General features: G+C 39.6%; 1 protein-coding gene and 1 pseudogene across 1 annotated transcript in view; both read left to right on the forward strand.

The window, feature by feature from the left end:
• ELOVL2 (ELOVL fatty acid elongase 2) overlaps positions 1–25,746 on the forward strand; it is a 60,055-nt gene that overhangs the window by 145 nt on the left and 34,164 nt on the right. The window lies entirely within an intron of this gene.
• LOC128593794 (ADP-ribosylation factor 4-like) lies at positions 22,126–22,604 on the forward strand (annotated as a pseudogene).

Consider the following 25,746-nt stretch of genomic DNA (forward strand, 5'->3'; position numbering starts at 1 on the left):
AGGGCCGAGCGGGCGGCAGCGCGGGCGCTGCGGATTCGACCGCTGGAACCCGCCGCTCTCCGAGGGGCCCGGCCGGCGAGCGTTTGGGCAGCGGGGCGCGCGGGCCGGGCCGGGGCCCTCGGGTCTCGGGAACTTTGTCCCGCTCCCCGCCGCCCGGTCCCGCCGCGGCACCTCGAGGCTCCCGCTCGCTTCCAGCCCCCTGTTGCATGCACGCAGCCGGCTGGGCGTCCGGGATGCCCGCGGCAGCCGCCCCCGCCTCCCGCGGCGGCCAGGCCCGCACGCCGCCCGCCCGCAGGCCCCCTGGACCCACCCGCCGGCTCCTCGGGGGAGAGCAGCATTTCCCGCGCGCGCTCCCACACTGCCTCGAAAAAGCCTGGGGTTGGGGTCCTAACGGTTGAATTGCTGCCTTCTCTCCTCCCCTGCACGGTGTCTGCACCCCCGGGGGTGTGTCCGTGCGCTCGTTAGTGCCTTGCTGGGTTTGCAGATTGGCGTCGGGAGTGGGGGAGGTTCCGGCGTGGAGGGGCCTCTGGTGTGTTCTTTCAACAACTCCCGGCTCTCTGCCCAGTTTCCCAGGCCGGTACCCACCTCTGGATTCTAAAGGCTTCCTCCTCGGCATTAAGCTGTTACCGGAGGGCGTGTGTGTGTGGTATCCATGTGTGCTTTCCCCTGTTTTTGCCTGAGAGTTTTAGCAGCAGAGCCTGGTTTCTTGTCTATAGAAGGAGAACGTGTATCGTGCCATGATTAAAGGATTGATCTTAGGCAAAATGTGAGATACGTGTCTGTCTGGGTGGTCTGTATTCTATCTTTGCCTCTCTCCTCCCTCTCATATGGTTTCCTCTCCACTTAGGAGGGGCTTGTTAAAATATCCTGATCTCCTTTCGCTTCCCCCTCTCCAGCTGACTCTAATCAGCCTAAATTTTGCCTTGGTTTTCCTTGTAGGCGTACACCATCTACCTGATTATGTGTGAATTCTTTCCTGACCACTTTATCTCAAAATTCCAACCTTTCCTACCCTACCCACTAAATTGCATTTCCCCTTTGCCTGCTTCTTGCATTTCCTCTTCATGCTGTATGTATTTCTTGTAGCATGCTATATATTTTATCTTGTTTTTTGAACGTCTCCCACGCTGGAATGTAAGTTTCAGGACAGAGATTTTTGTCTTTTTGTTCACTGCTGTACCTAGCACCCAGAACAGTGGCCTGGTGCACATAGGTGCTTGATAACTTTTTTTTTTTTTTTTTTTGTAGAGACAGAGTCTCACTTTATGGCCCTCGGTAGAGTGCCGTGGCATCACACAGCTCACAGCAACCTCCAGCTCCTGGGCTTAAGCGATTCTCTTGCCTCAGCCTCCCGAGCAGCTGGGACTACAGGCGCCCGCCACAGCACCCAGCTATTTTTTTGTTGCAGTTTGGCCGGGGCTGGGTTTGAACCCGCCACCCTCGGCATATGGGGCCGGCTCCCTACTCACTGAGCCACAGGCGCTGCCAATAACTTTTTAAAATTAATCCAACCAAGCAGACTGCTTTATGTAAACGCACAAGTGGGAAACAACTACCAGGATTCCAGGATTATCCAATTGACAGTTTTTTTTTTTTTAATTAAATCATAGCTGTGTACATTAATGTGATCATGGGGCACCATACACTAGTTTCATAGACGGTTTGACACATTTACGTCACACTGGTTAACATAGCCTTCCTGGCATTTTCCTAGTTATTGTGCCAAGACATTTACATTCCACATTTACTAAGTTTCACATATACCCTTGTAAAATCCACCGCAGGTGTAATCTCACTAATCCCCCTCCCTCTGCCCACCTTACCCCTCCCTCCCCTCCCTTTCCCCTTCCCCCTATTCTTAGGTTGTAACTGGGTTATAGCTTTCATGTGAAAGCCATAAATTAGTTTCATAGTAGGGCTGAGTACATTGGATACTTTTTCTTCCATTCTTGAGATACTTTACTAAGAAGAATATGTTCCAGCTCCATCCACGTAAACATGAAAGAGGTAAAGTCTCCATCTTTCTTTAAGGCTGCATAATATTCCATGGTGTACATATACCACAATTTATTAATCCATTTGTGGATCGATGGGCACTTGGGCTTTTTCCATGATTTAGCAGACAAGGCTGCCCATTGTCTCCATTGCTCTTTAACATTGTAATGGAAGTTTTAGCCACTGCAATTAGGGAAGAAAAGGTGATCAAGGGTATCCATATAGGGTCAGAAGAGATCAAACTTTCGCTCTTCACAGATGATATGATTGTATATCTGGAAAACACTAGGGATTCTACTACAAAACTCTTAGAAGTGATCAGTTGACAGTTGTAATGCTGAGACTCTAAAGAGCGAGGTTTGGGAGGAGGGAGATACTCTGGAACAGGAAGGGCTGGGTTTTGTGGCTGTCAGGTGGTCATCTCTTATGCCTAGTCTGTCATTTCACACTCTTGACATCATGACATCAGAGTAGACAAAGTGTTTTTAGAGCTAACTCCCTCTCACTTTTGGGGTCTTTGTTCCAACGCTTAGTTTAGGTAGGAATAGTGGTAAGAGAACAAGTCCCATGATATCTCTTTAACTGAATGGAAAGTTATGGGAGTCAACCTTAAAGAACCAAAATCAGAGGCAAGCTTTTATAAGCTTTATCCTATACAATTGTGATACTTCTTTAGATAAGCATTTCTCCGAAACTTTGAGTCTTCAGTGGAGATTATTGTTTTGTATTCAAATCATATACTTTTTTTTTTAAGTGTGGCAGGAAGTGGAAAGGGTAGGGAATTAGTATATTAGTAGGTTAGTTCAGAGAGACCTTTATAAATCTGTGTCCAATATAAACTATCTCTTAAGATACCTCTGCTAATTAGTCTTATTCCAATTAAATATTTTTTATTCAAATTTTCTTTTGTTTTTCCATTTCCCTAATGTATATTTATCGCAATGGGTTTTTAAAATTAGTCTAAGAAGTATGTTTTTCATAATTGGAGATAAGCTCCTTAATAAAGTTTACATGAACAAGTTTTTTTAAATGATGCGATTATAGCTATGGTTACACAAGTTCAGCAGTTCTATGAATACCAGCATGTCCAGATACGTAGGAGAAATTAAGGATAAAAAGAAAAGGAAGATAAGTTTGTCTTTGAAATTAAAACCAACCAAGTGTAAATGAAAGATACCTTATTCTTTTGATTATAGCTTATATTTGTAGGAGATTTTACTGTTAGGATTCCAAAGTATCAAGTTTTATTTTTCTTTCTGTTCCTTAAAAGTGTACGATTTTCGAGGAGAATAAAATCCATTTTTAAAGTATCCAGTTGGGTAAGCTTAATTTTTAGTTTTTCAACCAAAGGTTGCCATTTAATCTAGCTTCCTTCAAAACATTTTAGTCAGTTTGGGAGGTTTCAGGGTCTGAAAGAGACTGTTAAAAATTTGTCAAATGGATCCATATCAAGTATCCGGTATGTTCAGAAAGCAGAGCCATTCTATTCCAGATTATGCCAGTGATCATCATTGTCAGGTAGGTACCAACTAACCTGATGTGTTGGAATTTTTTTTTTTTTTTGCAATTTTTGGCCAGGGCAGGTTTGAACCCACTACCTCTGGTATATGGGGCCAGTGCCCTACTCTTTAAGACACAGGTGCCACCCAGTATGTTGGAATTTTTTAGGAGTAGAAATTAATAAAGGGAAAGGAAGTTGAAACTTTTTAACAGCCTAATGTGTGACAGTATGCTGAAGTCAGTAGCTTATCATAATTCAAAAGTTACGCATTTGACTGGCAAGGGCAAGGTGGTGACTTACACCTGTAATCCTAGCTCTCCAGGAGGCTGAGGCTGGAAGATTGCTTGAACTTGAGCATTCGAGACCAGCCTGAGCAAGAGTGAGACCCCCATCTATATGAAAAATAGAAAAATTTGCCTGGCACTATGGCAGGTACCTATAGTCCCAGCTACTCTGGAGCCTGAGGCAAGAGGATTGTTGGAGCCCAAGAGTTTGAGGTTGCTGCAGCTATGATGATACCACAGCACTCTACCCAGGGTGACAGAGTAAAACTCTGTCTCAAAAAAAAAAAGTTATGGGTGGTGCCTGTGGCTCAGTGAGTAGGGCGCCAGCCCCATATAACTGAGGGTGGTGGGTTCAAACCCGGCCCCCGCCAAACTGCAACAACAACAACAAAAATAGCTGGATGTTGTGGTGGGCGCCTGTAATCCCAGGTACTGGGGAGGCTGAAGCAAGAGAATCGCCTAAGCCCAAGAGCTGGAGGTTGCTGTGAGCTGTGATGCTACAGTACTCTACTGAAGGCAATAAAGTGAGACTCTGTCTCTAAAAAAAAAAAAGTTACAAATTCACTCATTTGTAGTTTTTTCTTAATCAAATTGGGATATCACTGATATATCACAGTGACCTATTGTGACAAATTTTTAGTTTAAATATAATATTTAAAATCTAATAACTGGACAACATAACTTGCTCTGGGATTGCTGTGGCAATTTAGAGGTTGAGATCTGGGATCTTTCATGGGTTTGAATCCAACATCAGCATTTAAGTCTGTAACCTTGGGTCTCACTATTTTCTTCTGTAAAAGTTAGTATTATTTCATAAGATTGTTGGGAGGGACAAATGATGCATTTTACTTGTCCAGCTTAGGCTTAGAGGGCTTAGTAAGTCTTAACTATTTTTATAATGATGTGTTCTTTCTCTCTCCCATGTCTGTTTTCAGTTGAGACATTGAAGAATAATGTGTCTGATTCACTTCATACCTCTCTTTCCCTTATGTGATCTTAGTATCTATGCAGGATTGCTCTATGTCAGCACTGTCTGATAAAAGTATAATGTAAACAATATGTGTAATTTTCCATTGTCTAGTACTCACAAAAAAGTGAAATTAATTTTAATGTATTTTATTTAGCCTGACAATGCAGGTATTTTTTTGGACATATAATCAAGGCAAAAAAGAAAGTTAGATATTTTACATTCTTTTTATTTTTTTTAATAGAAAATCATCAAAGTATGTATTTTATGCTTAGAACACATCTCAGTTCAGGCCGGCCATGTTTCACTTGCTCAGTAGCCACATGTGGTTAAAGGCTACTGTACAAGATCAAACTGCTCAAGACAGTACACATCTTTCAAATTTACCCCTTATCTATTAGACCCTTTCCACTAGTGAGAACCTCACTGCCACCTTAGACCCAGCATTACAAAAAGAAAGCTACTCATCTTTCAGACTCTCCTTCCTCTCCGTTCCCTTTTGCTGTTAGTAATTCTACCAGCTCTTTAGTCTACAGTGTCTGAAATGTGATTCTTAGTCTCTTTTTTCTTGTATGTTGCTTATTGTCTAATATTATCATATGTTTACCTAAAAACATTATAAAATCTCTTCCTCTCCTCTTCTTAAGCCTCCTTTCTGCCATTTTTGCCTTTTCTTCAAGTCTCCTTTTTTGTGGTTTTTGTTTTTAACTTTTTTACTTCTTACCTCTTGAAAAATGCAGTTATCTGTCCAAGTCACTGGGCTCCACATTCTCTCCATTCTTTCCTTAGCTCTTTTTCATGTTAGGTCACCAGTGGTTTCTAGTTTATAGCTTATTCCTATGCTAGACACCTTTTCATTATCAAATATCCAAAGAAGTATAATTACTTTAACTGGTAATCTGATCTCAAAATGATCCATCCAAGAAAAGAAGCACAGATAAGGGAGAAAGAGAAGCCATGAGAAGGGAAAATGAAATTGTTCTGTGAGCTCTACCTACCTCTGAGAACTACCAGGAGGAGTAAGTTGTAGTATTCTGTAATATAGTGAAGAATTTATGGTTAACAATAATTTATAATATATTTCAAAATACAAAGGCAAGAATTTTAATATTCTCAACATGTAGAAAAGATAAAGGTATCAAAATATCACATATACCCCAAAATATATACAACAATGTCAGAGAAAAATGCAAAAAAAGACTTATCAATGGAATTAATAGTAATTATTTAGCAAAAACCACAGCAGCAATGTAGCTTTATCTTTATACAGTGCTTTATAAGAAAGAGGGCACTTTCCTCGATGTCTAGTGAACAAAGGGATAAAGTAAAAGGAAGGTACTAGGTCAAGAGTCAAGAAACCCCAGTTTCTGGTCCTAGCTTTATTATATACTAGCCCTATTCCCTAGATCAAGTCACTCCGCGACAGTTTTACTACCTAGTAAAAGGGGTATTATCTTTTTCACAAGACTTTTGTTAGAATCAAATGGGGCCTCAGAACCTTTATACTGCCTGTTCCCTTTGGCCACATGGGTCTTTACCTCACAGCACTGTGTGTCCATCTGCTCAATACGGTACTTTCATGATTAAACCTACCCTAACCATTCTAAAACCAACCTACCCTGCCGTATTCACACACACTTGGTCTCTTACACTGCTTTATTTTTTTCCCACAGCACTTAATAACCTAGCAATGTACTCAATATAGCACTTATAACCTTTTAATTGATTAGTTATTAAATCATGTATTTTTACATGAAATGCAAGCTTCCTGAAGACAAGAGATTTTTGTCTGTTGTTCAGTAATGTTTCTCAAGTACACCTGGATTGATGCCTGATACATACAGTAAGTGCTAAACGACTGCCTGTGAAACCGCATGCAAATGCTTCTGACTGTGTTCTTTTCTCCTCACACCTCATTTATCATCCGTGAGGGTGTACTGAGAAATGAACATTTGTTTTGCAAAATTACAGTACGGTTCCTCTGATTAACAGTCTCTCAGTGCATTTGAAATTAATTTATCACAATTCAGTTTGATCATGTTTCAGTAATGTAGATGTTTATCAATGCACATAGGCCTGTAAAGCCTTTTAGTAAATTGTATGTATTCATTTAACTGTATTTATACTTCATGATCATATTTGTGCAAAGGGCCAAGTTCTGTCATTATCTCTAAACAATGAAATATACAGTTTCATAAGTTCTTATTGACCTTAAAACGAATATGCATTTCTATAACTGTATTTGTATTTTATAATACAGTTTGTAGATTATTATTTTTACATAATAAAATCTACAGTTACAACATTAAGTTCTTACTAAAATGTAATATCTTAATAGTGATATAAATAAAGCTGTGACACATGAATTTGCTGAATTATTTTTACTTACGTATTTGTGGACTTTGGTAAAATTTAAATACACTGCAGGTACTATAGTAATACTGTTTGATATTTATCAATTGGTTAAATGTTTTTTAATGAACTTTTATACACATTAACTCTTTTTGAAGCCTCAGAAAAACACTTTTGAGGGAGGTAATTCTTATAGCAATATATGTACTTTACAGGTAAAAAGTTTGAGTTCCAAAGAAAATGAATGGTTTGCCCAAGGTCACATACTAGAGGCAGCAAAGGCAGGTCTTAATCTTTTCTCATCCCCAGATACCACCTTTCATAGTATTTCATATAGCCTTATTCACAAGCTAGCATAAATGTATTCTTAAATAAATTTGATGACAGCAGTAGGACAGTGGTGCTCAACCTGAGGGTCGCGACCCACAGGAACTGTATTGAAGGGTGGCGGCATTGGGAAGGTTGAGAATCACTGCAGTAGGATTTTCCCCACTATTGTTTTAATAGATGAGAATGGCAAAATCAGTGACTTCCCTACATAGTTTCTTTCTCATGAATTACAAGGATAGATAGATATGGATGCCTGCATGTGTTGTATATGTATATTTAAGCATAGATATATAAAATCTAAGGTTTTATTTCACATGTACAGAAAATGGAACATGCAAGGGAAGGTGTTATTTGAAATGGAGGAAGTCATGAATAGCACGCATACAAATGTAGATGACACGGGCGTGTTCAGGGTGGTATGGCTATAGACCACGTGTGCATCTCAGACTTACTCCGCTAGTATAATAGATGGGGAACAAAACTTTCTGTTAGATAAATGGTACACAGAGGTGGGAGCACGTTACTGGCCTGGGTGACCTGAAAGCTCACTACTGACTTGTGAAACATGCTTGCCCTGGAAGGAACAAAGGAATCCCCCTCTGTTTTTCAGATTTCTTAAAGCAGGGCCGGTCTTTCATATTTAAATCGATAGTACCTACACACTGTCTGTAATTGAGCAGTACTGAACATGTGACTGGTAAAGTGCTCCCATGTACTGGCTAAGTTATTTTTAAGAGAAGTAAGGTAGCCACTGAATCTCCTCTTCCTTCCCTTCCTCCTCCTGCACCCTGCTTAGCCTCCCACCCACCTACCCCTTACCTTCCTCTCTCCTCCTCTTTCCTCTTTTTCCTGAGAAAGGGTCTCACTCTGTGGCTCAGACTGCAGTGGCACAGTTAAAATTCATCACTACCTCAAATTCCTGGATTCAAGTGATCTTCCCACCTCTGCCTCCCAGGTAACTGGGACTGTAGGTGCCTGCTACCATGACCAGCAAATTTTCTCATTTTGGGGGGTAATGGGTCTTGCTATGTTGCCCGCCGGTCTCAAACTCTTGGTCTCAAGCAATGTTCCCCACCTCCACCTCCCAAGATGCTGTGATTTATAAGCATGGGCCACTGTGCCACAGTAGTAATAACTGTTTTTGAGTAGAATAATTACAGTATTAAGACACTGATCAGAGATAACAACTTTACATATAAGTTTTTATTTTATATATGAGTTTACTATTGGCTTTATTTCCAGTACTTTAAAGCTAACAAATATATTGAATTTTCCATGTGACTAGGCAGAATTGGTTAATGAGATCTTTCAGTTTATTAAATGCTGTGACTGCGTGGGAGACCATTGTCAAAAGGTTTATTGACCATTACACTAAGGAGTTAGATTAAAAATTAACTCACGTCTTTAAAGAAGAAGACAGAATGTGTCCATAATGCAAAATAAAGTTAGGCCATGTTCAGTTTTCCTAAAAATTCAGTTCTGATCAACTGGTTTTCTGTTCTGCCTCTGGGAGGTCTGTGCAATGTGTTCTCCAAGGCCTGGTAAGAAGACAGAGAGCCTATTTTTTTTTTTTTTTTTTTTTTGCAGTTTTTGGCCAGGGCTGGGTTTTTGAACCCACCACCTCTGGTATATGGGGCCAGTGCCCTACTCCTTTGAGCCACAGGGGCTGCCCTGAGAGCCTATTTTTTAATCCTTTCTGCCTCCCATGCTAGAAGCTTTCTTGAAATTATTATAGGGAAGACATTCTTTTGGATCCATAGCTTCCTTGACTTTTGGAAAGGCACATTATTTTAAGGTGCTGAAGCTTAAGTGGAAGGGTGCTTTGAGCTGTCAGAAAAACATTCAGTTGACTGTACCTTCCTTGCGTAATCCAATCGAAACTACACTTGGGAGTCATTTCACATCCCACGCTCCAGAGGCTGGAGATTTTTGTTCCTTTGTATGTTCAAGGAAGGTATTACCCCCTGTCCTTTGGCATTTTCTGTGTTCAAAGTCCTGAAAAGAAATGGCATATGTCCTAAGTCATTTTGAGATTTATTGCCTGAGGTTGGTTTCAAACTCTTAAGTACAAAGCAACTTCACTAGTTTCACTGTGTTTTTTTGAAGCCTTGTTTCTCCATTAAATAACAGTATGATATATCGATTCCTTAGATGTCTTGCCACTGCTACTGTAATATGTAGTACGATGGTGCCATGTTCCTGCTATAAATTAGATTTACTACCTCACAAGTCATTTTCTTTTTACAATCTAAAAAGTAAGTGAAGCCGGATGTGGTGGCTCACACATGTAATACCAGAACTTTGAGGGGCACAAGAAAGGAGGATGGCTTGATTCCAGGATTCAGAGGCTGCAGTGACCTGTGATTGCACCAGTGAATTCAAGCCTAAATGACAGAGTGAGGCCCTGTCTCTAAGGGAAAAAAGTAGAGGAAAAATCCCTGTTTTAATAATTTCTGAGAAGAACACTGATCTTACCACAACTTGCTTCCTATAAGATAGAACAAGTGTCTGTAATAGTCTTAAGTCCGTAGTGAAAACTTAGGAATTAATAGTTTGCATTTGTTGTTCTGTTGAAGGAAAGAAATATGCTCTCTACAATGAGTAACACGTTCTTTAAAATTGCTGTCAAGAGGACATTGCCTCAGTAAATTTTTGATTAAATACACTCTTTGATTCAGTACTGCTCAATTACAGACAGTGACTATTCTTTTAAATGTGAAAGACAGGCCCCAGCTTCAAGAAATCTGTAATATGGAAGAAGATTCCTTTGTCTCTTCCTTTGTAAGTATGCTTCACGAGTCAGGAGAGGGCCTTCATGTCACTCAGGCCAGGAAATGTGCTCCCATGTCTGTGTACCATTTTATCCAACAGAAAGGCTCAGTCTAATAATGTGACTAGTTATGTTATTAGGGGGGGAAAAGGCCCTACAGCACGGGTGACTTCTGTGTCTTTATCAAGCCAAGAATGCCATTAGGAGTAGGAGGTGGCTGGTAACTGAAGAGCCAAAATCATTGGGATTGATAAAGCTGAGACCAAGGTGATGTCTGTGTGACACCAAAGTACTCAGCTGACTAGTCAACTCAGTGAGAGGTGAAAAAATATAGACTGGTTGTCTAGAGCTCAGGTAGAAGGAACATGGACTTAGGATTCCTATCTGACATACGTGATTAAACGTACATTCCCAGGCTGTGTGAGCAGCCTGGGGATCTGTATGCTAGGATGATTCCTAGTGCACACAGACTTAATAGCTAATGTTCTACGGGTTCAAAAAAATGGGAACAGTTTCTAGCAAACATGTTTAGGGTATGCTTCATGGAGTTGGGATCAACAATTGATCGTGAATAGGTTGGACTTTGATGTGTGGGGGGAAATGAGGAATGCAAAGTCAAGCAGAACATTTGACACAGGGGAAATAACTGGGGGAAGGCCCTGGAAAATGACAGACTATTTTTTTTAATTATTTTTTATTAAATCATAACTTTTGTACATTGATGCATTTATGGGGTTCAGCGTACTACTTTGATATACAGTGTGAAAGGCTTACATTGCACTAAGTAAAGAATATATATATTTTTTGTTTGTTTGTTTGTTCGTCTTTGTTGCCGTTTTTGGCCAGAGGTGGGTTTGAACCCGCCACCTCCGATATATAGGGCCAGCGCCCTATTCCTTTGAGCCACAGGCACCGCCCGAGTAAAGAATATTTTAAAAATACTTTTCTGTGAGCAATTTGTGACAAGGCTGTCCTCACAAAGCCTCACCCATGTTAGGTACTCACTAAATGCTTTTTGAATGTATGATGCCTGTATACCAACAGATTACAGGATTTATGTTAGCGATGAATCAAGTTTTGAAGAATCTTGAGTTAAGTTGAGTCTAAAAAGTTTCTCCTGTGTAGATAGTAGAGAACAAATAGATTTTTGAAATGGAGAGTCAAATGATGAAAGTATCATTTAGGAAGATTACTCTGGTCTGCATAATGCACATATAGGCTAGGGAAGGAGGCTATAAAAGAGTTGAGCTATGTCAATTCTTTCTGCTTATTTTCACATTGTCAACTTTTAAAAATTATCTTTATACATTCTTGGGTTTAATTGCTTACCTCATTTCTTTACTAGTTGTCTAGTCATTTGAACTTCAGTATTCTCACCTATAAAAAATGTATAACAACACATAGTGAAGGTTGGGTCAGGTAAGTAACATATACATACAAAGTCTTGAAGCCACTCTCAAAACTAGTGGCTATTATCCACAGAAACTTAATCATAGTCACCTTTACAGTCCTTTCTTCTCTACACTTGGTATAGAGATTTTTTTTTAATCTTGATTAATCTATATGTATTTACATTTTAAAAAATCCTCATATTCCTGCGATAATGGATTTTAGTTTTAACATTAAGGATTTTTTGTCTAGGGATAATGAAAAAATGGTAACTTTTATTCTCTGATTCGTTTCCTTTTCTTGAGGCTGCATGAATTCTGTTAGACTAATTCATGCAAATGGAAATCTAAACTCTGTGCTTGTTTCAAAACAATTTTTCTTATTGAACAGTTCTCACTTATGTACTTATAAAGCGCATGTTTTTTGAAAATTGTTTCATGGATTTGAATCACTTTAGAAAATCTCAAGAGCTCCACATAATCAGATTAAACCTTAGCTATTTGCCCAACCACCTACATCAAATTGCCTGTGTCTTGAGCTTCTTAATAGTGCTTCATCTAATGCCTTTGCCCTTAAAATTTACTGTACAGGAGAATGTGTCTCATTCTCTGCCTTTCCCACTAGGTCCTCATTATTCCAATTACTGAAGTCCTAAGTACAGCAGATTATTGGATTTGTATGTTGTATTGGAAATAAGGAAAGAGAATGTGTATGTGCACAAAGCGTCTTTTCCTGCCTTTTCTGTCAGCTTAGAGGTAGTGAAAATTGGTTAGATGTGTGAGTGTATAAGCAAAACCAAAAATAGATGGAGAATAGAGGATTTTACATGATCTAGGAGGGGACAGTGTTAGAAAGGGCTAAGATTAGGTGGTGAACGCAGAAAGCACGTTGGACATGCTGAGGGCAGTGACTCAACCAGCCTGGCTGGTCAAAGGCAAGGCTAGAGGGGTACTTTGAACCAAACAGAATGAAGTACCTTGGTCTCTGGCATGTATGGCTTGACTCCCTGTCAGCTCATCTCCAAGTGAAATGGAATAATTACACCTCTAATTTCTGATCAACTTTTAGAGGCACTTCCTACCACATCCCTGGTGATGGTAATCATAATGCCATGTATTTAGATGTACAAAACACTTGCACAGCATCACTCTGGTTACGTGTTAGTTGCTTGTTTTACCTGCTTATTATCTCTCTACCCCTCTGCAGTGTGACTGTGTATGGGTGAGAACTTCATCTGTCATCTTCACCACCACATTAGGATGGCACTGCACTTAGTAGACACTCCATGGTAAATGAACAGATGTGTAAAGTAGGTCTCCCATGTTGGAGGAAACGAAGACTCAAAGAGATTGTTTTAGTCAGTCATCAAACTAGTCAGGGGTGGACTAGGGACCCCACCCTACTTCATACCTATGTCTCTTGTCTTCTACCCCATTTCTTGTTTTATTATACCAATAGGTGTTCCTGATATCCAGTCAGGGAGTCAGTATCCAGTTTCTGTTTGTCATTTCTCATTATAAAAAGTTCTCATACTGAACCTTTTCTAAAATATGTTATAACTTAAAACCAGGGGAGAGCCTGATCAAAAGCGAGACTCCGTATTTCCAGAAAAATTAGCCAGATGTGGCAGCACACTCCTATAGTCCCAGCTACTCAGGAAACTGAGGCAGGAGGATCCCCTGAACCCAGGAGTTTGAGGTGGCTGTGAGCTATGATGATGCCGCTGCACTCTGGTCTGGGCAACAGAGTGAGACCCTGTCCAAAAAAAAATGTAAATAAAAAGCAAATGGGGCAGCGCCTGTGGCTCAGTGAGTAGGGTGATGGCCCCATATACGAGGGTGGCTGGTTCAAACTGGCACTGGCCAAACTGCAACAAAAAAATAGCCAGGCGTTGTGGCAGGCACCTGTAGTCCCAACTACTCGGGAGGCTGGGGCAAGAGAATTGGATAAGCCCAAGAGCTGGAGGTTGCTGTAAGCTGTGACACCATGGCACTCTACCGAGAGCAACAAAGTGAGACTCTGTCTCTAAAAAATAAATAAATAAAAAATAAATAGCAAGGGAGATTTCTCAGGTATATAAAGAGACCCTAAAATGTTCAGAACTATTTTAATACTACTTTATTTAATACTATTTTCTTAGAATTTATTTGTTCAACAAATATTCAGGAAATGTGGGAAATATTTAGCAAACATTCATGATTAAACATTTGTTTATTCATTTATTTATTTGCATGCTAGGTGTTATTCTAGGTTGAAACACTAGAATGCACTAGTGAAGAAAATAGACAATTCATATTTGCATTCTACACGAAAGTAATGAGATAATAAACTTTAACCATAATAAATATTTTAAATAGCATTCTAGAAGGTAAATGATCTATGGATAAAAATGTTGTGCAGGGAAAGAAGGAACAGGCATGCTGTGACTGGGGGCTAGGCTGCAGACTCTCAAAGCATGGACAGAAAGAACTCCTTGCTGAAGACAAAGTAATTGGATAGGTATTTTTTGAACCATATATTGTCAGAGAATGCCTATTTATAGATTAATGTTTTTAAGCCTTAACTCATATTCTTTCATTTTGCAGATTTTTACGCAAGGACATTTTCATGCTGTAAATTGTTTTATATGTGGGTCACTACAAAAGTTTTGAGACAGACTGTGTTATGGTCCATTATTTCACTTCTAAGAAACACAGTTGACAGCATCTTTTGTAACTCACAATGAAAGTTTCAACTTGCTTGGCTTATTGGTGTTGCTGGGAGGGCTTCGTTGGTTTCTGTCCACACAGATTTTACATTTCTTGATTTTTGTGTATCTTAAAGCTTTCATAATGATCACAGTTCACATTGTAACTGAAAATAAGATATAAACCACTTTGTGACTATTGCGGAGTCAAGTTTCTGAGTTGTGATATATGTAGTATTTTACAGTGTCTGTTTGGGGGAGAATAAATATTTTAAAATATAGTTTTTCTAGATTTCCTGTCACTGGCAACACTTTCTTAGTACCATAAGTGATTCCTTGATCTAGGTCATTTCAAAAGACTATACTAACTTTGGGGAAATGCGGTAAAAATAATAACTAAACCACCACCACAATAAAACTTAACTGTCAGTTTAGCCACGCCGAGAATGCAGTAATTGCAAGCTCAAGGAAATTTAAAAATTAACACAAGTAAAGTTTCCCTAGAAGAATTTTGTCCATATTCTTCCTTTCTGGAAGTCAGCCTGAATGCTGTTCATGAACAAATTTCCAAATTTCTTTTCTGAACAAAGTGCTAAACTAGGCTAGCTTGCTGGTAACAGAGGTGCCTTGAATGTCTGTATGCAGTTGTCCCTTGATATCCTTTGGGGATTAGTTCCAGGACCTTCCCCCCTTACCAAAATCTGCACATGCTCAAGTCTCTTATATAGAATGGTGCACTATTTGCATATAACCTACACAGATCCTCCCATATACTTTCAGAGATGTCCAATGTGCAGCCTGTGGGCCACTTGCAGATTCTTTGAGACCTGTTTTGCTTATCTGTGGTGTTGGATATCGTGGAAAGTATGCATGGACCTTTTTTTTTTCTTGCTCATTAGCTTTCATTAGTATTTGTTAATTTAATATGTGGCCTAAGACATCTTACTCTTTCAATGTGTGGTAAAAAAGAAAAAAGTTTGGATGCCCTTGCTTAAATCATCTCTAGCTTATAACACCTAGTACAGTACCTACATATTTTGTTCATGTAGATTCAATGTGGAACTTGATGTGCAGCAAATTCAAGTTTTGCTTTTTGGAACTTTGTGGAATATTTTTTCTTTCAAATACTTTTGATCCATGATTGGTTGCATCCATGAATGTAGAGCCCATGCACATACAGGGCAACTGTATTTGTAATCACTGAAGAGGTATTTGATTAGCCTTTTTTCTTTTTATTTCTGGTTTTTTTTTTGAGACAGAGTCTCACTGTGTCACCCTTAGTAGAGTGCTGTGGCATCACAGCTCACAGCAAATTCAAACTGTTGGGCCCAAGCAATTCTCTTGCCTCAGCCTTCCAAGTAGCTGGGACTACAGGTGCCCACCACAACGCCTGGCTATATTTCTGTTGCAGTTATCACTGTTGCTTCACTGGCTCGGGACGGGTTCGATCTTGCCAGTGTTGGTGTATGTGGCTGGTGCCGTAACCAATGTGCTATGAGCACCAAGCCTGGTTAGCCATTTTTCCTTATGTCCTCTGAAATTAAATTTTCAAGATTTGTCCATGATTTCATGCATATTGTGAAAAAACTAAGATTGAATTCTAGATTTTTGTGGCCCTGTAGAGACCCTGTCCCAACCTCTACTACTTTTTAATTTTTTAGGAGAGGAAACTTTTATCCAAATTGTGTAAAAAGATGTGAAAATTAATTTGGGCTGCCACTAGGAGAGTAAGTCCTGCAGTTTGACAGTATGGTGGGAAACGTTACAACCTTAACGTTCTTTCATAAATAAGACCTCAACCTTGTGACAGAGCCAACTGGACAAATATGATAAACCTTATACAATATATGTGTGACAAAACTGAAGCACAGAAACAGTAACTTCTTCAACACATCTGGAGAAGTGGCAGATTAAAAAACGGAGCCTAGGTCTTTGACTTCTAGTGCATTGATATTTACAAGAGGAAAATACCTGTGGTTTTGCTATAGCAACGTAGAAAGTTTGGGATAGACAACTAGATCAGTGAAGCGAACGGAGAAAGTCTGGTGCAGATATGGGAACCTACTGTTCGAAGGAGGTAGCTATACAGGTTAAGTGTGGAAAGGACTGTTACAGGAATGGTGTTGGGATGAGTGGCCTTCCAAATGGGGCAAAATAGAATTAGATGTCTACCTGATACAGTATATAAAAATAAATTTAGATCATTTGAAAACCTAAAGAAAAATGAAGCTTTGAAACTGTTAGGAAATAGAAGTTATGGTAAGGATAATTTCTTAAGCAAGACTAAACACTGACTATAAAAAGTGATAGATTTGACCACATCAAAATATAAAATTTAAAGATGACAAAAGATATCATAAGTAGAGATTAAAAAAGGAAAAATCAAGACTAGGAGAAGGTATTTGCAATATACAAAATGAAATATTAGCACCTCAAATATACAAATGACTTTTGTAAATCCATAAACAGAAGACAAGTATCCATTAGAGATATGGTAAAGGTTATTAAATGGCAGTTCTCTAAAGAGGAAACTTCTTTAACCACTAAACATTTAAAGACATGCACCACTGCTGTAGAAATAAAGAAATGCGAGTTAAAACCATATCATACCCATAAACTTGGCAAAAAAATTAAAAATTCTGACAATCATTGAGTTCAGTAAATTTTTTAGAGCAACACAGTAGTTTCTACTAAAAATAAAAACGTACTTCCCAAACAACATAGTAACTTTACAACCAGATTCGTTCCCAGAGAAATTCTCACTAATAAACACAAGGAGATTTGTATAAAGCAAATAATAGAAAATTGGAAACATCTTGAAATATCTACCAGAGGGATAAATGACAATATAGAATATTTATCTGATGGATACTGTACAATAGTTACAGTGAACAGACCAGAGCAACATGTGTCAACGTAAGTAGCTGGTAAAACAATGCTGAGTGACAGAACAACCTGCAGAAAGTGTGGTATGTTATCGTATATCTAAGTCCTTAAAATGTACAAAACTCAGGGTGCAGGAAGAAGGGTTTAAAGAAAGTTTAAAGAAACTGCTATTTTTGTTTCATACACATAAATGTATGAAAACATGGACTGGAAGGCTTGACATCAAATGTATCACAATAGTTACAGGATTGGGAAGGTGTAGAAAAGGAATGATGACTTTATCAGTTGTGTTTGTGCATAGTCGATCCTCAGTTCGTACTTACTGAATTAATTTAAAATGAATTGAAGCAAATATAACATAATTTCAACATTCATATATGATATTTGTATTCTTTTTTTTTTATTGTTGGGGATTCGTTGAGGGTACAATAAGCCAGGTTACACTGATTCCAATTGTTAGGTAAAGTCCCTCTTGCAATCATGTCTTGCCCCCATAAAGTGTGACACACACCAAGGCCCCACCCACCTCCTTCCCTCTTTCTGTTCCCTCCCATAACCATAATTGTCATTAATTGTCCTCATATCAAAATTGAGTACATAGGATGATATTTTTATTCTTTACATTTTTATACCTTTATATTTTTTCCCCAAGTTAAAAATAAGTTTGTTTTGGGTTCTGCATTAGAGTCTCAGAGGTCTTTTAAAAATAGCACATCTAGGCTCGGCACCTGTGGCTCAAGCAGCTAAGGTGCCAGCCACATACACCTGAGCTGTCTGGTTCGAATCCAGCCTGGGCCTGCCAAACAATGACAGCTGCAACCAAAAAATAGCCGGATGTTGTGGCGGGCACCTGTAGTCCCAGCTACTTGGACGGTGGAGGCAGGAGAATCGCTTGAGCCCAGGAGTTGGAAGTTGCTGTGAGCTGTGCTGCCACGGCACTCTACCCAGGGTGGTAGCTTGAGGCTCTGTCTCAAAAAATAGCAATCTAGGGGCGGCGCCTATGGCTCAGTGTGTAGGGCGCAAGCCCTATAAACAGAGGGTGGTGGGTTCAAACCTGGCCCCAGCCAGCTAAAACAGCAATGAGAATTGCAACAAAAAAATAGCTGGCCATTGTGATGGGCACCTGTAGTCCCAGGTACTTGGAAGGCTGAGGCAATAGTTGGAGGTTGCTATGAGCTGTGATATCACCGCGCTCTACAGAGGGTGACAAAGTAAGACCTGTCTCAAAAAAAAAAAAAAAAGCACATCTAGGACAGATGAACCCTAGGGCAGCAGGGCATGTTTTTGTTTTCTTAGACCTTAATTCTTTCTTCTTGGCTACCTGAACCAGCACCTGAAAGGCCTTAGCAGGTCCGACTCTGCATCCTTACAGTTTTAGAGAACTAAAGGGCATATTACAGAAGGGTATGTTTGTCATTCTTAGCATCAGTGAGGGAATAAGCATATTTCCCTACAGGTAAAAAGAGAGAATCACCAAATTCAACAACAGCAACTAATGACATTATGCTGTAACATTGTTATAAAACCTTTCCTGTATTCTCTCATCCTCACAGCAACCCTGGGAATTGGTACTCTCGGTCTCCCCTTACAGAAACTGAGGCAAACTGGGGAAAGGAATGTAACGATAAAAGGAGAACAATTTTACTCAAATTGTACACCATAAATATGTGTTTCTTATTTGCAAGTCGGTTGTGTCCTCTTCTTCCCCGTCCCCTGCATACATATCTAATATGCCCAGAGAGTAGTTAGGTCAACTCTTCCTGGGATCACTGGTACAATGCAAACTACCCTCCTTTTTATACCACTGCATTTCCTCTTCTAATTTTTCTTAAAAAGATAACATTTTTGGCCAGGCACAGTGGATCACACCTGTAATCCTAGGACTTTGGGAGGCCGAGGCAATAGAATTGCTTGAGGCCAGGAATTCAAGACCAGCCTGATCAAGAGCAAGACCCCATCTCTACAGAAAAATAGAAAAATTAGCCAGGTGTAGGGGTGTGCACTGTAGTCCCAGCTACTCTGGAGGCTGAAGTAGGAGGATCACTTGTGAGGCAGCAATGAGCTATATGATGCCACTGCACTTAGCTGAGGCCATACAGTGAGATCCTGTCTCAAACAAACGAAAAATCAACCAAAAAATGACATAATTCTTGAGACAAGCACTAATTTAAAAGGGGGCATTTCTCCTATATGGTGTTGCTCTCTTTGGTTTATCCAGGTATGCTGGCAGTGGCTGTTGTAAGCCTGTGACAGTGCCCTGCACTGGGGTTTGAAAATGCGGAACTCTGAATGAGGAGCTGGCTTTCAACTTCTCTTCTGTGTTCAGACCTGTCATAGATGCTTTTACAAATAGGAAATAATTTAGACTTCACAGCCTCACATATCTTATCACAGTTTATGATGCTTCTCATTTTATAGAGAACAAAGACATTGCTCAGAGATAACCTTTTGACCAAAGTTACGCAGCTGCTTAGTGTTAGAGCAAGGCTGGAAAGTGTGTAAAACTCTCATTTTTTGCAGTGAGCCACATTGAATGCTATGCTACACCTCTTAAAAAGAATTGCCGTGTGAGTGGCAAAACGAGGCAGCATTGCTCATTTACTGGCTCTGAAATTGGGCAAGTGTCGCTACTTTTCTTAGGTTCACTTTCCTGATCTGTCAGTGGGGGATGAAAATACCTTACAGAATAATTGTGAGAATTAAATGAGATAATATTATGTAGTGTGCCCAATACCATGGCTGGTATCTACTAAATACATTCAAGCTATTTTCATTTACTATTACTATGTTTCTGTAGTTTTATAATAAAGAAATTAGCAGTGGCAAGGGATTCTGAACTATCAATTAGGAACATCTTAATCAAGCTTCATGGCACCTATATAGGCAGCTCATGTAGAAGATTATCTTTTTCTTTATAACCAATCAGTAAGTAAAGAAGAAAGGAAACCCACAGCCATCATTATAGTGTGGAGGCAGTTTACCGTTCTTCTGATGGAGACAGTTAACTTTGGACTGCAGCCCTCCAATCACAGACCAGCCTGTTTGGCCACACCTGATTCTACTCAGCCTTCAAATCTCTTTATAAAGGACAAACTGAAGAGTTGAGATGAATACAATGTAAGTCAAGCAATGGCTTTGCTTGGCAGCCATAGCAGATGAGGCATACCATGTTATAGAATGACTTACTCTGTCTCTAAAGCCAGAAATTAAATTTCCGAAGAGAAGGGACATATAACCAAAACAAGTTATACATAGTTATTGATGACTCTATTTTCATCATTGTTGTGATAGAGAAGAAGAGAAATCCATGTGTGTAGTCTTTTTCCTCCCAAAAAAAGTACAAATTATATACATTTAGAGGATTGGCATCAGGAGAAAAGCTTTTTATCAAGGCAGAAGGAATTGGATATCCGTAAAAATAGTGTTCAGAGTAAGTGTGGTAATAGTTCTACCATGTTCTGAAACGGTGGACCACATTCAGCGGGCTCTATTTAAAAAGAGATTTTGACAAAGTGGAATCCATCCAGAAAAGAATGGTGAAGGTGAACGTCTAGACCAGCGGTTCTCAACCTGTGGGTCATAACCCCTTTGTAACAATGAAAATACATCCTGCATATCAGACATTTACATTACGATTTATAACAGTAGCAAAATTACAGTTATGAAGTAACAACGAAAATAATTTTATGATTAGGGGTCACCACAACATGAGGAACTGTATTAAAGGGTTGTGGCATTAGGAGGCGTTAGGAAGGTGGAGAATCACTGGTCTAGACTGATGTCCTATGTGCAGACTTGAGTCTAAGGCCTAATACATAGTAGATACTCCATTGATATTTGCAGAAAGAGGAAGGAAGAAGAGGTAAGACTACTAAGTGAGGGAGAAGAAGAGAGAATGGAGGCAGTGGAATTTCCTGAGGCTATTTGGTCAGGAAAGGTAAAGGTTGGGGAATTGATACCTCCCATCAAACATCTGAAGGGCTCTTGTGGAAAAAAAATTTTAGTTCTGTGTAACTCCAGAGGAAAGAATTAGGATTTCTGGGTAACAGTTGAATGGAGAAAAGTTTTTTTTAGCCCAAAATAAGGAAGGGCTTTTTACTTATTTTTACTTTCTTATGTTAGGGGCGTGCAGAATCTCACTCTGTTGCCCTGGGTAGAGTACTAGGGTGTCATAGCTCACAACAACCTCAATTTCTTGGGCTCAAAAGATTCCCTTGCCTCAGCCTCCTGAGTAGCTGGGACTATAGGAGCCTGCCATGATACCCAGCTACTTTTTGTATTTTTTTTTAATTTTTTATTTTTATTTTTTTAGTAGAGACAGGGTCTTGCTCTTGCTCAGGCTGGCCTCAAACGAGCCACCTGCCTCAGCCTCCTGTGATTACAGGGGTGAGCCACTGTGCCCAGCCAGCAAAGGCTTTTCAAAAACAAGGAACATTTTTAAATGGAAATGTGCTGCCTTACCAAGTAGTGAGAATTCTTTCACCATATTCTTTCAAGTAAGGTGGGTAATTTTCCATTTTGTTGTTGTTGTTGTTTTTGCAGTTTGGCTGGGGCTGGGTTCGAACCCGCCACCCTCGATATATGGGGCCAGCACCCTGCTCACTGAGCCACAGGCGCCGCCAAAGGTGGGTAATTTTCTATCAGAATTATTGCAGAAAGCAATTATTTCCAGCCTCGAGTGGAAAATTGAGTTAGATACCTATGACTGATCATGAAAGCCAATAAGCTGCTCCTGTATTCATCTGAGCTTTAAAAAAGTCACTTCTGAGTCCCTCAATAGGTCCTTGTCTCTCTAATTCCTGTTCTGGAGCTTTATCTGACATACCGGACAGTGGTAAGTCCCTGTGCCCTCTTTCTTCCTTAGCTTTTTTTCTTCCCTCTCCTTCAGTTTGCAGGGAGCGTGAAAGCAGCAGCCCTGGAGACTCCCCAGATCCCTTCTGCCCATCACAAGTGCCACTTACTGCCATGGGCTTCACTGTCTCCTCTCTCTCCTTGCCTCTTGCCTAGAAGCCAGTGCACATTTTGATGGTTGGATTGGATGCTGCTGGCAAGACAGCCATTCTGTATAAACTGAAGTTGGGGGAGATGGTTACCACCATTCATACCACTGGTTTTAATGTGGAAACAGTGTAAGAACATTTGTCTCACAGTATGGGATGTTGGCGGTCAAGACAAAATTAGGCCACTCTGTCAGTGGTCATGACAGAATTCAGGGAGGAGCAGACAAGCTGCAGAAAATGCTTCAGGAAGATGAGTTGGAAGATGACGTGCTGCTGCTTTTTGCAAATAGGATTGTGTCCAATGCCATGGCCATCAGTGAAATGACAGGTAAATTAGGTCTTCAGTCTCTTCATAACAGAACATGGTATGTTTGAGCTACTTGTGCTACACAAGGAACTGGTCTGTATGAGGGATTTGACCATCAAATGAGCTTTGAAAACTGAAACTGGGTATCTATTCAAGGATGTGTTTTATAGAATTGGTCTAGGCTTGTTACAACAAAATTACTTTGCATCTTGGTTATTAAACAGTATCTGGGATTGTTGTTGCCAATTATTGTTTGACAAGTATATGTTGCTATTTAACAATATGCTTAACTTTCAAAGAAATTCTCCCGGGGAGGGGTGGTGGAGTGTTCCATTTTCATTTTACCTCCCTTCAGCCTAAATGCCTGAACATAAATCCATTTTGAATGTTTTTTGAGCCCACAACAAATAATGCTACTTTACCAATACCTTTCCCACTCCTGGGACAATCTGATGATTTAAAAATGCAGCATTCTGTTCGTATTTATTTTTCTCCATTGCCAAAATAGATTTTCAAATGCTGGTGACTTGTACCAGCCTGGGAAATACTCCAAAACACTATTCCATTCTCTTGCACTGAGGAACTTTATTTTTCCCCCCATATTCACTCTTGGCCTCTGTCAGCCAAACTTACCTTTGAGTAATTTGGATTTGATAGCTAATTAGTTCTGTGCTGGTTGTAAAGAGCTCACATTGAGGTGGTTTTTAACACTCAGCAGAGCATCTTCCTTTATGTCACATGTGGCTTTTGGTATCAGCCTCACCCTTTGACCAATACATGATAGTTCTGCTGGTGTTTTATTGTTTACTGGTGAACAGATCTTCATTAAGAGTTTTTTGAAAATCCATCAAATTCAATGAATATATTCTCTTCATAATCTATTTGGAATTATTCTTAATAAAAAGATAAAACAGAGGCTCGGCGCTTGTGGCTTAGTGGCTAGAGCATCAGCCACATACACAGGAGCTGGCGGGTTCAAATCCAGCCCAGGCCTGCCAAACAACAATGACAACTACAACCAAAAAATAGCTGGGCATTGTGGGGGGTGCCTGTGGTCCCAGCTACTTGGGAAGCTGAGGAAAGAGAATTGCTTAAGCCCAAGAGTTGGAGGTTGCATGAGCTGTGATGCCACAGCACTCTACCAAGGGCGACATAGTGAGACTTTGTCTCAAAACAAACAAAAAAAGATAAAACAGAAATTTTTTTAATTCACTTTTTTTCTAACACATTTCTATTCATAATAAAAACTCAAACATGCAGAACTAATTCTTACACCTTTACAGTGCTATGTGATAGGAAGTACATTCTTATAGTAAAAATTAACATGTATTTATAATATATTTTTAAGTTATTTTTCATAAAACATAGAAGGGTAAATTAAAAATATTGAGTAATATTCACACCAAAACTTTTCAAACATTACCTAAGATATAAATCTTTTTTTTTTTTTTTTTTTTTGAGACAGAGCCTCAAGCTGTCACCCTGGGTAGAGTTCTGTGGCATCACAGCTCACAGCAACCTCCAACTCCTGGGCTCAGGCGATTCTCCTGCCTCTGCCTCCCAAGTGGCTGGGATTATAGGTGCCCACCACAACGCCCGGCTGTTTTTTGGTTGCAGCCATCATTGTTGTTTGGCGGGCCTGGGCTGGATTCCAACCCGCCAGCTCAGGTATATGTGGCTGGCGCCTTAGCCGCTTGAGCCACAGGTGCAGAGCCTGAGATATTGTCGGTCAAAGACACAAAGTTCCCACCACAAAAAAATAAGGATGTGAGGTAATACATATGTTAATTAGCTCAATTTAACCATTCCACAGTATATTCATATTTCACAGCATGTCATACACCATAAATATATTCCTTTTTTGTTTGTCAATTAAATATTTTAAAGTATACATGAATAATTGTTAGTACGATAATATTCCATATAACTATGTTAACGTTTATAAGAAAACATTAGGTTACTATCTGTAGATTGGTGATCAGTCTCACCATTCTATTTTCCCTATGCTGTATACATATAAACTAGAGATTCTTTTGTACTTGCTCAGAGCGTGGTCAATGACCATATGAAAAAGACAAATGAAAAAATTACTCATAAACAGCTTCAACTTTTCTACAACTTCTAGTTTGTGGATGAAACGAAGGAGGCTCCCTAAGAATCAGTTTCTGTCCCAGTTGTCTGTAACGTAACACTTCATCCTCAAGTCCAGGGTTAATGTGTGAGTGTGCATGCCTCTCCTGTTATAGCCCAGAAGGATCACAAAGGACTTCGTAACCACATGCTGCCCACCTGTACCTTGGCAGCCCAGCACAGCCTGACCTTTCTTGTGTGGCTAGCTACTGGCCTCAGGAGCTATTCACATTTTCACCCCATGGGCTGTTTTACAGCTATGCAAATGAGTTGGCCAGACTTTCTCCTTTCAAAAATGGCAAAAAAAATTCCATAGTCTAACATCTTTTCTTTTAACTATTCTAATATGTCTAAACCAAAAGCGTATTTATTTTTATATAGTCAGACTGCAGATTTTCGTTTTACTTCAACTGAGAGTGTTGGGTGGGGGTTGGGCAGCTTAAAGCTGCTGTTACTAAGCACTTTAAAGAAAATTGAGAAAACATAAATTTTTCTTTCCAAAGAATGGAGGTGGAGGGCAATGGCCAGTGGAAGTTACAGGGGGATGCTGATTCTCCTACTAAGCCATTTCTATGTGCTACCATTGCACACTGCCAATTCTTGCCTTTAACAGGGTCACTGAAATCCTTACTTTCCAATAAGGATTAAAAAAAAAAAGAAGAAAGAAACAACCTATCCATTCTCTCTGAATTTCCTGAGATGCAGATACAGAAGGGACTATGTAACAGTTCTCTCAAATGTCTCAGTGGGAAATCAAAAGAGGTTTGTCCATTGAAGTTAGGAACAAACTCATCCTTCCTTTCTTCCCATTAACCAACCTAAAAAGCCAATTTAAGTCAAGGTTACTTTTGAGAATTTTGAATGTTTTGTTTCAATATCCATGATAATTTCATTTGTGCTGACTGCTGATACTTGGTCAACAATCTTTTAGAGACAATTCTTTTCTGAATGAATCTGGCATTCTACCTACCAGCTTTGAGATGTAGAAGAGAGGAAAGGAAAGAATAGGAAGGATGGGAGAACAGAGACACATTATCATTGTCTCTTCAGAAGTAGAGAGCTGAAAAGGGCCTCAGAGACCATTTTATTTAATAATTCTAAAAATTAGAGAATATGTGCACATATTTTTGTACATTCTATAATGGCAAA

The sequence above is a fragment of the Nycticebus coucang genome, chromosome 9, assembly GCF_027406575.1.
Source record: "Nycticebus coucang isolate mNycCou1 chromosome 9, mNycCou1.pri, whole genome shotgun sequence".
Taxonomy (NCBI): domain Eukaryota; kingdom Metazoa; phylum Chordata; class Mammalia; order Primates; family Lorisidae; genus Nycticebus; species Nycticebus coucang.